The sequence below is a fragment of the Coturnix japonica genome, chromosome 2 (genome assembly GCF_054131305.1).
Source record: "Coturnix japonica strain WE chromosome 2, WE-NBRP24, whole genome shotgun sequence".
NCBI lineage: Eukaryota > Metazoa > Chordata > Aves > Galliformes > Phasianidae > Coturnix > Coturnix japonica.
This window is the reverse complement of record NC_140664.1, coordinates 136,675,997-136,691,211: the sequence shown is the minus strand read 5'-3', so window position 1 is coordinate 136,691,211 and position 15,215 is coordinate 136,675,997. Positions and strand designations below refer to the sequence as shown.

Genomic DNA, 15,215 nt, shown 5'->3' with positions numbered 1-15,215 from the left:
AGCACAGACGAATGCAAGATCTTCTGTAATTACTGCCTTGTTGCTACACACTTGCTGCACAAGTAATTCAATTAGGAATCTTGGTGGCAAGGATCAGGCTAAAACAATATAAACCCAACATATTGCAGTTGGATATTAAGTAAGATATTGAAGTCTACTCTTTGGAGTCAGTTGTTCCAAGGTGGCAAAGGCCAATGGCACCTGCAGGTTGGTTTCCAGACGCTGCTGGGAGTGATGGCTTCCATAGACAAGTTGGTGGTCTTTCCTAAATGAGTACCTATCCAAATAAAAACCACCATTTCTGGGGAGTTACCAGTCATTTCCTTAGTAATTTCTGTGGGTTAGATGTATTCCTGAGAAAAGCAAACTCTTCTTCTTCTGCAAGTGATCCCCACAGGGGAGAACTACAGGCAAAATGTAGGGTGAATCCACAAAAGAAACACATAAATATTAGGACTTTTAATTACATAATTCTTCTGTTCTTGCAACTATTTTATGGCTTATATATTAATCACAATATTTTGCTTACAACATGGTTTCAAGATGAGATGGGTATGGCTGGGTAGCAGAAATGGTGAGAGATTTAGAAAACAATGGCATGATCAAACAGGAGGAAACAGTTATTCATACTAAGAGTGAAAATATGCAGGTAAAATTCAAGAACTGTCTTAAATATGTGAGGTGTTTATGCAGAGAACAGGCCATATGTCATGGCTAGGATAAACAGAAGAATATTTCTTCCAAGGAAATAACAAAATAATGAAGAGAGGATTTCTTTATCCTACTAGAGGCAGTCACAGAAGAAATGAGGTCAAGGGCAGAATATGTTATTCTGACACATACATCTAAAGTGGATCCAGTGAATCTTGCCTTGCAAGTGTGTTTGTATTTCGGTTCACTACAAAGGAAGACCTGAATGGACAAGTTCATTCGTATATGTTTAAACAACACAAGTCTACAGAAAGGTGAGACAAATTTTGTCTTTGGAAAAATCTTCCAATGTAGAAGGATGCGTTGCTTTGCAGAAGGCATAGAGCCCTTTATTATTAGAGACTGAAACAGCAGTTACATAAATACTTGCGAGGGGTGAGATTTCTACACATGCTTCTTCCCTTGGGCAAGACATGGATTATTATCTTTGAGATCTCTTCCATGCCTTGGGTATTCTCCCCAACTGGACATGAGGCTATGGACTCTGCTAAAGAAGTTAAGAGGTACTCCTCCAAAATAAGCAGAAATTACAGAGTTATGAGCAAAGATGGAGTCAGACATAATGGAGGCCAGGACTAATCTGTTTTGTGGGCCGATGAATGAATGAGCTATTAGAAAACCAGTTCACCTGCCTGCACACAGGGTCACTGAAGGCATTTTCAGATGTCTTAACTTGTCACCAGCTCCTGAAGGCCCTGTTGGCCCCATGTCCACTCTGTCAGTGATTTGTGCATGTGCAAAACACCTGAAGGAACCCAACTGGCTGTTGCTATCTATGCTCTAGAAGCTGAACTGACCCCTTAAGTTCCTTCTACAGCCACAGAACTTTGATTTCCAGTGCCCATTGGTCTCCACCTACTCAGTCAATCACTGCTGAAACTGTCTCTTGCTCTTCCCTGACTTCTGGTTTAAATAAATTGTATCTTACAATAATATATATAATATATATGTACAATTCATGATCCATACTAATTAAAAGGCCAGCCAAATAGGCATCCATTTCCTTAGGTGTTGTGTAAAAATAATATCTGACTAGGATGAGCATACAAAGTAAAGAAAATGTGGAAGAGAACTGAAATGGGCTTATCCTGTTACACCATACAGGATACTGCAGCCTCTGCAGTAGAGGCCTGTTGAGACATAGCTTAGTGCTGTAATAACTTTCATAGATATATCTTTTAATAGAAGACCTTTAATAATATCTAATAATAGACACAGACTGGATCATATCCCTCAGGTATCAGCACCGACACCAGCCACCCACTTCTAGAGATTAACTCCAACTGTGGTACTGCCTGTATCTGCCTCACAGAACTGGAGTGAGGATGCATGGGGAACAGAATCAGAAAGAAGAGTGATAAATTATTTAAAGGTTACTTTAAAATGAGTTGTTCCACTTTTTCTTGTTGAGATAAAATGTTCCCCATTATTACTTCTTTGGCTGAGAACGATTTTATTCCATTGCTAACCTAGCCAGTGAGATTTAGGTGTCAGCACACTATTTAAAACAAAACAAAGAAGTAAACTCTTCATATCTAAAATGCTCCCAAAATATGGATTTAATGTTTCACAAACAATCATGGATGTGTGCTTACAGAAGGTAGTCCCCATTAACAAGGGGCTATTCAGCACTGCTCCTAAGCAACATACATATTCTGCTTGCTTTGTCTGATTGAAAGCATTTAATAACTTAGTTTCCCCTCTGGTGTAGGAGATATTTAAATAGATTTTGTTCCACTGGCTGAGCTTATTTTAACCAGAACAACTTATTTTTGTCCACATTTCAGAGCGGTATGTGACTTAAATAGCAAATGACTATAGATAGAGTTGGCTTTCCATGTCCTTCTGGTGTAACAGTCTGTCTGTTCTGACTAACGAGCATCCCTTTCTAAATCCCTTCACAAGTCCAGGCAACGATCCTACTCCACTGATTTGTTTTAATGGATGTCTGAGATAATCTCTCTTCCTTAAACATGATGGGACATTTGCAGCTACTCAGACTCTGAATGGAGAATGCAAGTCCCATCAATTTTCCACTGTCATTATCATAAGCCATTTTCAAAGTTTGGAAATGCTAATAAATAGAGCAATAAGGTGAGCAAAGGTGGGACTCACTTGATTTTGTAAGGGCCTTTAGCTTTTTAGCAGAGACAGCTGGAAGTAGGTTAGAACCCTCTGCGTTGCTGTGTTCCCCATTCAGTTCTCAAAAGGATAGTCTAAACAAATGCAGGTGTTTAGGGTGACACAAACACCTCTTTGGGAGTCAGTGGCTAAACTGGTTAGAGGTTTAATCCAGTTCTCTAATGAGAGATGCCTAGCAAGGAAAAACAGTCAATACATTGATACGGAGCTGGAAGAAATGATAGCGCTGAAGCCATTTGGATCAGCAGGTGAAAGTAAGGACATCTCAAATGCAACTGTCTATGAATATCTGGATGTCTCTAGTTCACATGGAGACACATATTTACTTCTACAGTCAAAGGGAAAACTCGGGTAGCTAGAAGCATCTACTGCCATGGAGTATCAAAAAGACCTCCAGATACTGCTCCAGAGGGCTGGATCCTGTGGAAGTCTTCTGTCATATCTGCCAGGCCCATGTCAAAGACTTAGATGGTTTTTGGGACATCCTGTGGCCTTTGGGCATATACACGGAGCTGATTCATGCCCATTCTGGACTTCTGACAGAAAGAAGGTGAACCCCATGGCCTGCTGCTTGCTCAAGTCACCCAGGGCAGCACCACAAGCAGCAAGAAACTGAATTTAGGCTCCTTGGTTTCACAGTGTTGGCTTGAGCTGCTGATCCATCTTGCTTCTAGCTCTGTTGGGTCACATCTAAGCAGGTCTGCCTGCACCCTCCAAAACCTAAGGCTTTTACATCCCATGCAGGGCACTTTGAACTAATTCCAATTGTTTCAGAGACAGTGTTTCCTGTTCCTACAACCCAGCCGACTCCTTAATCCTTTTATCCAGCTGATATTATGCCAACTTGTCCTTATGTTCCTGTTTGACCTCATCTTTATTCTTTCATCCACGTGCTCCATTCCAGCACCCTGTACAAGGCATGTACTTGCAACTCCATGAAATAGATCAGTGTGGTTTATAGGGAAAGAAACTATTGAGCAAGTGTGCATAAACACATGCACACACAAACACATGCCCCAGGTCAGGCTCTTCCTGTTGCTTCACTTCTTCCATTCCCCAACTGACTGTGACACTGAACAAGTCACTTAACCTCTCTCTGTCTGAGTTTACCCAGCCATAAAATGGGGATAAAAATACTTCACCTACCTCAGGCAGGACATGTGGTTTAATTCCTTCATGTTTTCAAAGTGCTTTGAGTTCCTGAGCTGGATAAGAATTGGCTTACATTTTCTCAAATGACTAATGTTTGTGGTGTCCAATTGGATGTATATTAAACTGGTCCTACTTGTACTTGCTTGGTTGCCCCAGCACCATGACTTAGGGGGCCTTAGTCAAATTATTTTTCTTTGAACTGGGGGAAGATTTCTGACATAGAGGGCATATAATAAAAGCCAGTCCAGGGCAACTGATGAGCTTTCTGAGTCTGTGTTGGTAAAACATCATGTTCAGCAAGGAACAGTTTGCTTGCACCAAAATAAAATCCATTTCCATTTGTTTGTTCTGATTCTTATTTCTTAATGAAGTAAGACCCTTTTAGACAAATTGCTGTTAAAGACTCTAAATTAAACACAGATTTGATTTCATGCAAGTTAAGATGGGTTTTGTTGCTGAGCTTTTGCCCAGCGTTGCTGTTGTCCCAGTGGATGTTCATAGAATTATATCAATCACAGAATGGCCTGGATTGAAAACGACCTCAAAGATCACCTAGTTCTAACCCCCTGCTATGTGCAGGGTTGCCAGCAACCAGACCCAGCTGCCCAGAACCACATCCAGCCTGGCCTTGAATGCCTGCAGGGATGGGGCATCCACAGCCTCCTTGGGCAAAATGTTGTTGTTGTACAAATAGATGCTCTAAATTTCACTGACACTGAGTTAACATTAAGTGTGTTCAGATTCAACTAAATTCTGATTATTTTTATAATCAGGGTATTAAGCTCTGAAATAATTTCCCAACAGAACAGTGAGCTTTACATCATCTAAATCTTAGAATTCTAAGCCCTTCTGAAAGTGATGACCCAGCCCAAACAGAAGAGTTTAGAGACATGTACATCACCGAGGGAAAATCTCAGATCCGAACTGTTTTACTTCCTGCTGAGCAAGTGTCATAACTCTGTAACTGTACTCTCTCCCACTCCCTACCTCCTCTTCATGCAGAACTATTAGTGATTATGTGAGTAAAATTGTGTTGTTTTTCTTATGATGGCCCCTGATAACATATCCACATATGCTTCCAGAGCAGGTTAAGGTGGGATATAAGAAGCATCAGACAAAATGGGTATCTTTTCCTCCTGGACACAGAATAATATGGTTCTGCATCATTTACCAAAACACAGAGCTGGCTGAACTCCCTTTCATCTGTTCTTCCCATTTTTCCTTAACAGCTGCTTTGTGTTCCATGTGTTTTGGAGGCTATTGCAACTACATTTCTTTTATTTTCCTTTTATTTTTCTTTTATTTTCTCTCCTTTTTAATTTCACTGCTTGCTTCATAGCTTTTCTCACCTCTTCTCTCCCCCACTTCTTCCATTCACATTTGTGTTACTGTGCCCTAACAGAAAATCAGTCACTCCATGCCAAAGACAACATACATCACCCTGTGACGGCTCCTTCTGCTTCCACCCATGACCTTTAGAAACAAAATAGCCAAACACAAACAAGAAGTGATAAGGGCTCATTCTGGACACAGCATTTTTATTTGCTTCAGGTGTGATTTATAGAGCTGTCACTGAGTTCTGCTGGCAGCTGCGGATGCAGTAGGAAAAGTTGTTTCTGTATCCCATGTAAACGGTGATGGGAAGTGATTTAACTCTTTGGCTGCTCCAGGTGCTGCGTGTGTGGCACTTCTTTGGGTCTCTGCCTTGAAGAGAAGGCTTCAAATCAAGAAGATGGAAGATGAGCAGGTCCCACAGTAGATGTGGTCATAAGATAAGGGGGTGTCAATCATGTCAGGTCTCCAGAGCTCTGCCCCTTATCTTGTACGTTACAGCTGCATAACTCGTCTGATCTCCCTTGCAAGGACAGGGATGAGAGGTGAAGAAGACAGGGAGCCTCTGTGCTACATGGATGGGGCACAGATGGATGTGTAGCACAACTCAGTGCATCGCCTGTGACCAGAAGCATCTTTCCAGGTACTACAGCATGGATGACTCTAGAAGATATCATAGTCCAAATCACCTGTTTTAGCACCTAAATAAGTACTTCCACTTTGGTCCAGTCATGTGCTCTCCACTCTATATATTAATTCTTCTATATTAATTCTTCCTGTACATGAAGACACTAATGCCTACTCTTATTTTATATAGAACTTATATAGAATTTAATATAGGTGCCGAGCAGCCCATCTCTCCCAGAGCCCCAAACTTCACATTGACAACAGAATCATAGAATTGCTCCGGTCGGAAAAGACCTTCCAGATCTGAGGACACAGCTTGTCTCCTCCCATTAACAACCTGCATGGACTATTTCCATCAGTTCCTCTGAATTTCTTTTTCTCCAGCATTTTCTCAAGTTCATGAAGTTCACTTACTCTCCCCAGTCCTTGCAAATGATACAAATGGGTCTGAGCACTGCTACACTACCCCAGAATGCAGGTTAGTATTTCTGACTCCCCTGCCCCCTTATTGCTGTTCATTTGAGGGGTGGCTGTAGTTAGAAAGTGGCCTTTAGGTTGTTTTTTCAGGCATTATTACACTGTCAAGGCGAGGTGTAAGGCAAGGCTGTTGAAGAAAGAGATTTGACAAGTGAATTTATTTTAACAGGCAACACAATTTAGTCCATTTAAAAACAAGGCAGAATTGTAAATGCTTTAGGGACTCAGCCCTGCAAATACTGGTGTCCATAGGCCCTCAAAAGTATAATTAAAGCAGGAGTTGATTGACTGAAGAAAAATAGAACGTCAGCAATGAAGGCAATTATAGAAAACAGCAGCTCCTTTGCATTACTGCTCTGTTTCATTTTCAGGCTTGGAAACTTCATTGAGGAATGATCCTTTGGCCTAACTACACTAGAGCCAACAGCAAAAGCTCTCTTTGGCTTCAACACAATCAAGATCTAGGCCTCAAAATAAGGTCAATGCCAGGGAAGGCACTGATGGTGCATATTTGCAAAGTCTTCCCATGGAAAACTTTACTCTAGATCGTGGTGTAAATCCTTACATTTTCAGCTGGGCTGAGTTGTGATAATCCAAACCTGATCACTGCATGAGAATTATCCAGGGAAAATGTCACCTAAATCAGGTCCCAGGTTCATGCTTCTCCAGTTCAACTCACATTGCATGTCCTGGAACTTTGCTTCCTCTTCTTTCTTTTGTCAGAGTACAGTCCACCAAATTTGGATGAGAGAGAAGTGGCCTTCTTCACATGGATGGCACATCTCATCTCTATGTCCTCAAGGCCTAACCCCATGTGCCAGCCTCTTCAAGCTCATCACTTGAACCTGAGAGAGTTCTCCTAACTCAGAGATGATAGCAGCTGGATCTGGACAAGATGTTCAGAATTGGCTTTATAGCTTAGACAAAACTCCAGGAGAAAACTTTTCCTTTAGGGAGCTGGCAAGCACAGTCCTGATCCCAGCTGCAGCCTGTAGCTGGCTTGCTTCAAAACTTCCCTGAAAAAATAAATAAGAGGTTCTCTCCAAATTCATTGAGAGAAAGTACCCCAAATGTGTTTATTGACAGTGGCTCTTTTCCCTTCCAGATAGGGTTGGAAGGAACTTCTGTCTCTGGAATCTAACCAGCATCTGAGACACAACGTTAGAAACACAGCTGGGCAATTCCCAAACATCATCTCTTGGGTCTTGTTTTCTTTTATTCTTTTTACTCCCCCTCTTTCCCCTTTGAAAAGCACTACAGAGACCATATCATTCTCAGCACATTGGTACAGAGGCATGTTAAGCCAATAGCATGCAGTTGAGCATTTGGAGAGCAGAGAGAATCAAAACACTTGCCAATGGTCTTGTTTGTTGAACTGTATTGTAAATACTCCTCACAACACTGGAAAGTTGTTACCATTACACTTAATTTATAAATGCTGAAACTGGGGCTCGGAGATGCGAAATTAATCTCTGAAGAACATTTAGCAGGTTCGTAGCAGACAGGCATCTCTTGGGAGATATCCAACAGTCACAAGACCTCACATTATTTGTTGCATGGAGTTTATAGAAATTATCTATTTTGAGCTTGGGAAAAATACCCTTGTAAATCCCGCTGTGACCTCAGAAGATCTTTCTTCCCACCCATTCCTTTCTAACTCCTACCACTGTCTTACAGCTCTCAGTAAGGAAAGGATTTAGCAGAGGGCTGTTAGAGTTAGGGTAGTATGGTTAAGCTGTGGTTGGACTGTATGATCTTTAAGGTCTTTTCCAACCTGATCAATATTATGGTCCTATGACATGTAGAAGTACCTGTACCATCTTCTCTTATGAACGCTAGGAAGGGCTTCAGAGAACCTCCAATTTGTGAGACAAGCAAACAAAAAAATAATAACCAGCCACAAGGAACTATTAAACCAAATTGCTATCAACATTCAGCCCATCTGGGTTACTGACAAATTCCACAAACCATTTGCAAGAGGTGTTTCTGGTAGAAAAATAAAGCTCTAGGGCCAGGCCTGGCAAAATCTCAGTCCCCTCTGAGAGGTGCTAAATGTCCTCAGATCCCCACGGAGACACTTGCTAATGTTGGAAGGTTATTGCAGGATAAATGAGGGCACAGCCTGGGCAACTTGCCCAACCGGGAAAAAGAAATAGCACTTCTGACAGTGCGTATGGCTCTGACCAAGTAGATGACCCTCCAGATCCAGCTCCAAAGCCAGGATAGTTGGTTACAGTGTTTATGAACGCAGCCCCAAGGAGAGCTTGCATTTTAGCTCTGACAGCCGATGATCTTGCTGGTTTTAGGTGCCTAAATCCCAATTTGAGATACCACTAATACTCACAGAACTCCTCCTCAGCTTTACACATAGTGGGCAGTTACATTTCATCCAACTGCTTAAACCTAAGAAACAGATAGCATTTATTTGGGCACAAAACAGTGTGCATGAAACAAAACCTTCCCTGCAGCCCGTAGGAGATGTGGTTGGTATAAGCACCAAGTCCCAAGAAAGAAACAGTGAAACTCCAGTGAAGGTACCAAATGATGAAATGCAGATCCTTGAGTCACTCCATCCTCATCTACTGTGCTGTGGCAAGTAGGATGATTCTTTCTACCTCATTGCAAAGCTGACACCAGGTACATGAGAAAGCCAGGCAATCCTGGTTACTTGCAACTGGTTTTAAGAGTCCTGTAGGATTTTTACTGACAGAAGGGAAAGTTTATGGGAATAAGGTTGTGAATTAAGCATAGAGAGAAACACGTTGCACTTTTGGGGCCTTTTTTAACCACAGCTTTTCCCCTGAGCATTCCTGAAAGAGAGATCAGATACAAGTAAATATGTGTGCATAGGATAGGATAGGATAGGATAGGATAGGATAGGATAGGATAGGATAGGATAGGATAGGATAGGATAGGGCAGACTGGAATGGAATGGAATGGAATGGAATGGAATGGAATGGAATGGAATGGAATGGAATGGAATGGAATGGAATGGAATGGAATGGAATGGACTGACCTCCTCTCATAAAGATGACAAGTACTGTTTCATAATGAGGTGGATTGGCTCCTATCTTGTCAAATCAAAATCAGTCAGAGAATGGTGTGGGTTGGAAGACACCCTCAAAGACCCACCTCCCCACCTTGGATGGGGACATCCAACTAAATTTGTTGCTCAAAGCCCCATCCACATGAATCCCAGCATTTTCCCAGACAATGCCTGACCTCTGTGCTTGTATATACTTGATTCTCATTAAAAGTAGATGCTTTAAAAATGTCTAGATCACACATACATCTATACTAATAGATATACTGTAGATGCATTTGTTACTCATGGTCATACAGAAGTTCACTATAGATCACTTTCTTCTGCAATATCCCATTTAATATCACATTCAGTACTAATACTTGTTTTTGCACACATGATCTTCCAAAATAATTTCTTACATTTATTTCAAATAAGACATTATCTGCATTTTCTCTCTTCTTAAAGGAAGACCTCTAATTGAAAACATAGGAAAATAAAAGTGATGAGGTCTCATGAACAGTATAATTCTTGACTCCAAAAATGAAAACTTAAACTGCAGTTTTGGGGATTACTTTAGTCCTTACTGAGAACACACCTGGAGCTTATTTCTGTGTATAAACCAATGTCCCATCATTCTTGAGCAGTAAGAGACATTTCATAAACTGGCCATGATTTGGTATAACTCCACTGAAGTTATTTTACACTAAAATACAGGAAAAAAAAACCATTGAATTTGAAACAACAAAAAATGAAAAAATAATGATAAAAAAGTTGATATCTAGCCAAGCTTTAAGATCAGTGCATGTAGTAAAGGAAAGTGTGTAGTGTAATGCTGAGCTAACTTGCAGAAGCAGTTGAAAAGAGCATGAAGGTTGTGCATTATCTTATGAAGCTCTAATCCTTACTCACCGTGAACAGGGACTTCACAGCACAGAACAGCTGCTGAGTTAAAGAGACAAATGCCAACCACAATTTCTACAGTTTACCACTCATATTTGCCCAGGACAAAGCAGGTAGCATCTTATCTGAAGTTCTGTCTCCTTCAACTGAAGCTGAAAGCACTGGGAGGGCTTTTTAGTGCAAAAACGAACTAGGCATCCACTGACACAACTCTGTGTGTGTGCATACATTTCACTGCAAAAACACATATGCATATAGTGAAGACAGAGGAAGTGAGCACTAGAAGAATAGACTCTCATTTGCAAAAATTGGAGGTAAATTTAGCTGTATCATACTAAACTAAGTGTATACAGCCAGATATCTTCAGCATTGAAAACTGTATTGAAACCAAAGAATATGAAATTGAAAGAAGTGAGGTCGTCTTAGCTCTTAACCTGTTATGTAGGGTCTGTTGAGTGAATTCCTCCTTTCACAAAACTGCTTCACCTTCAAATTGACCATTAAATTGAAGCATGAAGAGTAGAGTTTGCTGATTTTCTTCAGTTGCTGCAGAGCAGAGGGTTTTCATTAGGGCAAAACATGATTACACTAGAATTTTCTTCTTCAAACGCTTTAGTCACAGTCTGAACAGATTTCTTGAACTGTTTGTTCCTGTTACCAGTGCAATAGTATTTGTAGCCTCTTTTATCCAAGAGCAAATCTGGTGAGCAAATTGCAAAACCAATATTTATTTAGCATCTAATCAAGCTCGTTAAATTATCCACGACCTGCCAAGATCTGAGCACAATTTGAGCTCTACACTCATCCGCCATCACCATCCACCTGATGTTGGATAGGAGCTGAAGATGTTGTTAAAGCACCATGGCCATTAGGATTTTGAGGTGATCATTTATCATAGTAAATGAGTAGGAGTAGCTTTTCTATTTTCCATGCACTATTATGGCTGGGGTGTTTGCACTTTATGGATCTCACTCTGAGTAAACACATTTGCAAAGTTGATTTCAATTGAACTGTAACAGTTTCAGCCCAGATTTCAAACCAGCACATGACCAGCCTGTATAATCCCAATGGGGACTTCACAAATTGATTTGGAACTATTATGGCTTATTTTATGAAAATCACGTTGTAACACCTTTGTTCATGTTGCATTAAAGCTCAGTGGGAGAATAATTTTCCCTTGATGTTCAACCCATGTTGAGATGAAATCAAAACTAAGAAAAATCAAACAGGAAGAGAAATAATACAAAACAACAGAGGGTAATCTGTTGTTAATAAAAGGAGGCAATGGGTTAGAAGACAAAGCTGATAAATAAGTTAAAGCATTCTTAAACATCATTACCATAATTCTCAAACAGTTAAGAACTGAATTCTTTGTCCAGCTTACACATGTCAAAGTTTGTGGGGAGCTTCTAAGAACAGAAAGTTTTAATAGGCTAGAAAGCAGGTGTCCAGCTTATTCTGGAAGGAGAACAAAAGAATGAAGTTTGCTTTTTCTTGAAATCTCTTCCTAACACGTTTTATCTTGATTCTATTCTGGTGTTACAAATTTATCAGTGCTTTAAAGTATAAGAGCACCCCAACATGGTGCCAGTTACCTAGGGAAATATACCAGTTCAGAAGAGATCCACAATCAAGTCGGCACATCTAGTTGGGCTGAATCTTTTTGTTTTAAAGAACCTGAGTTTCATTTGAAGCCTCAGTCTTTAGCTTTGTGTTGGGAAGGGTACTGATGCTTAGAAGAAATTCCTTTAAATCCAGTTGAGATATAACTTATGAACTTATGTTCTCCTTGTGGAATGAGATTGTAGGTTTGATCTAACACTTGTCTAGGAAAATTCAAAGGAAATTCATTAAAATGGATATTATACAGACATAGATTGAGGCAATTCACACCCACAAGATTTTTCTCTCTTTGAACACCAAAATGTGGAGAAAGTCAAAGTGCCTTACCTTAACAAGACACAGTTATGCTGGATCAGAGCTCACATCTCTGCTTTATGCAGGTGTCCTCATGCCTAGCAGTCAGGTACATCGATCCACCCATAAGCATAGTCTGTAGAACCTTGACTTCCCACATTCCTCAACCTCACGTCTCCATTATTTTCCCTGCAGCGTTCCCATGGTCTGAGAAGAGGCAGACAGCGCAGGCATCTCTCAAAATCTGACTTGGTCTGCTCCCTCCCTGCTGATTCACGAGCAGGAATTGCAGTCATTCCTAGGTGACTCCTCAACAGCCCTCTCACACAGGCTTACAATCAGCTGCAGGAGATTTTATTTTCTTGTGGTCAACCACTCTCCTCTGAAAAGTCCCTGGAGAAAGCATTATATTTCCTCATACAGGCTTTGAACCTCTGGATTAGCACGAGCACTTCCTGCACAGAAGGAATTTGTTCTGCAGCCTTGGGGAAACCTTGGGTTAAAACAAATGAGTGAAATCTGACAGCAAAAGGTTGTTTCTAGTTTCCCTCACCCTAGCAGCCTGCAGGATTTGCCTCCTTCCAGGCTTAGGTCCTGACTTGGGATGAGCTAATTGCTTTGCAAGATTCCTGCCCTACAGAAGATGCAAGTCTGCTTGAATTTCTTCCACTGAGGACTTTGTTGTCCTAAAGAACCTTTCAATTATCTGATAGAAGAGATCAGCTATTACAAAAGAGTTTCTTCAGGGTGAATTACTGCCTTAAAATATTCAATTTCTGTGTTTCTGTTTGTCAGTGTGTCATTATGCATCAATCATACTTACATATGAATGGGAAATATCTGTCCACAACCTACCAGAGTATGGAAAATACCATTTTTGTATTTAAGCATTGTACTTAAATGTTTGTCAGAATATATGATTTTAGAAAAATAAGGTAAAGTTTTTTCAGTCTTTTCCATGACTGCATATGTTGGAAAGACTTCATTTAAGCCCACTAATCAAGGGATATTGATTAGTTCAGAATTTAGGGGAGTAAATCTCTGTGGTCCAAATTGGAGGGTCAAGGTAAGGAGCACTACTCTTGTAGCGCAACTGAGGCCCCACTGTTTGTTCCTTTCTTTATAAGTACTTTACCCAGAAGGATTTGATTCACTCTCTGGAGATGCAGTTTTCTCCTTTTTGCCATTAGTGTGCATTCCTTCAGGTCAGTAAAATTAAGTTCCATGGGTTTTGTTGCCTATTTTATCATGTGGACATATTCATTCATTGTCTGATTGTACATAAAGATATTCTTAGCATTAGATCTGCACTTTCAAGCCAAAGAGAACCTAATGGACAGGCATCTTCCTTCAAATGTCATAGAGTGATCCCATGGCAAAGTCCATAATTAGTTAACTAATTATTAGGCTCCCTGGTTTCATTTTTTGATTATGTCATTTCTGTCCTATCCCCAGAGGCATTCATGGCCAGGCTGGATGTGGCTCTGGGCAGCCTGATCTGGTGGTTTGCAACCCTTCCCACAGCAGCAGGATTGAAACTAGATGATCATTATGGTCCTTTTCAACCCAGAACACTCTATGATTCTACGATTTCTGCCATCTTATGAATTAAAGAAAATATTTGAGCAAAAGAGTATGAAATTAGCCTGATACAGAAAATGCCCATCATTTGGTTTAAAAAAAAAAAACAAACAAAAAAAAACAAACAAAAAGAAACCTGTTTAAACTGAACAGGCCATTCAAATTCAAGTAGTCTTTGAACTGAGCTTTCCAGGAAAATAAACCTGGAAAATGTGATTTTATTTTTTTTTTTTTTTTTCTGTTGGAGGATGTGTGGGTTAGGTTCCCTCTCAAAACTGATGGAGTCATTTCCTTCCTGATTCATCACGCTGCACCTTTGAACTACCTCTGTATGGACGGACATCTTGCTTCTGGATTAAGCATATAGTTTGGATATCTAAACATGCTTTGAACACATGGGGAAAATTATGTCTATGTTGTGAAGAGGTAAAGAAATGCTGACAACGGGGGCAACCAAGCTCTTGTTTTGTCCAAGTTGTAAGTTACAGACAATCATTTCAATGACAGAGTGTCTAAGTGGTCTGGAAATCTTGGACTCTCTGCTTAATGACAAAGCAAATGATTGAGTTTGTGATGAATGTAAACCTAGATTTGGAAAAGAATCCAGTCTGATTTATAGCTGGGATCTGACCTTCGTTCCAGAGAAAATTCACTGCAGCAGAATTTGAGCACTTCTCTCAAATATTCCCAAAAACTACTTAATAAGAAAGTTTCTATTCTTTTCTTCATTTTGAATAGATCAGATTAGGAGCAGTTTGAAAGTATAGGAAAAAAATAAAAAATAAAATAAAAAATAAAAATTAAAAAATAAAAAAATAAAAAATAAAAAATAAAAAATAAAAAATAAAAAATAAAAAATAAAAAATAAAAAATAAAAAATAAAAAATAAAAAATAAAAAATAAAAAAATAAAAAATAAAAAATAAAAAATAAAAGCATAGGAAAGCAGAAGCAGCCACTTTGTAGTATATACAATGCTATCCCAGAAGCATGACCAGAGAGTGAACAAGAACTGCAGAGGATGAATACTTTTCTGCTCAGGCTGTTCATCTGGATGCCAGGTGAAGTTCAGGTTCATGCTGAATTCTTGTAGACCACATAAAGTTGTTAATTCCTTGCTGTGACACTCCTTCTCCACAAGACATCCAAGCAGACCTGGTTGTGTCCATGCATGTGCAGACCATCCCTTGCAGAGCAGCTGAGAGTGGGGCTGAAGGTTTTCAGGAGCAAATTAGGTCACCAGAGAAAGAAAAAGAGCCTAAAACTGGGATTTTACATTCCACTGGCAACACTTCATAAATTTCTCTCTCTCTCTTCTCTCTTCCTCTCAGTTGCATGTTTGGGAAATGAGG

At 40.0% G+C, this 15,215-nt stretch overlaps 1 long non-coding RNA gene across 3 annotated transcripts in view; it reads right to left on the bottom strand.

The window, feature by feature from the left end:
- The window catches only part of LOC146762186 (uncharacterized), a 77,163-nt gene extending 63,277 nt beyond the window's left edge, over positions 1 to 13,886 (bottom strand). For all 3 annotated transcript variants that reach the window (XR_014943248.1, XR_014943250.1, XR_014943249.1), the window contains exon 1: positions 12,317 to 13,886. This is a non-coding gene — a long non-coding RNA (uncharacterized LOC146762186). The remainder of the gene's footprint in view (positions 1 to 12,316) is intronic.
- Between the last annotated feature and the right edge of the window lie 1,329 nt (positions 13,887 to 15,215).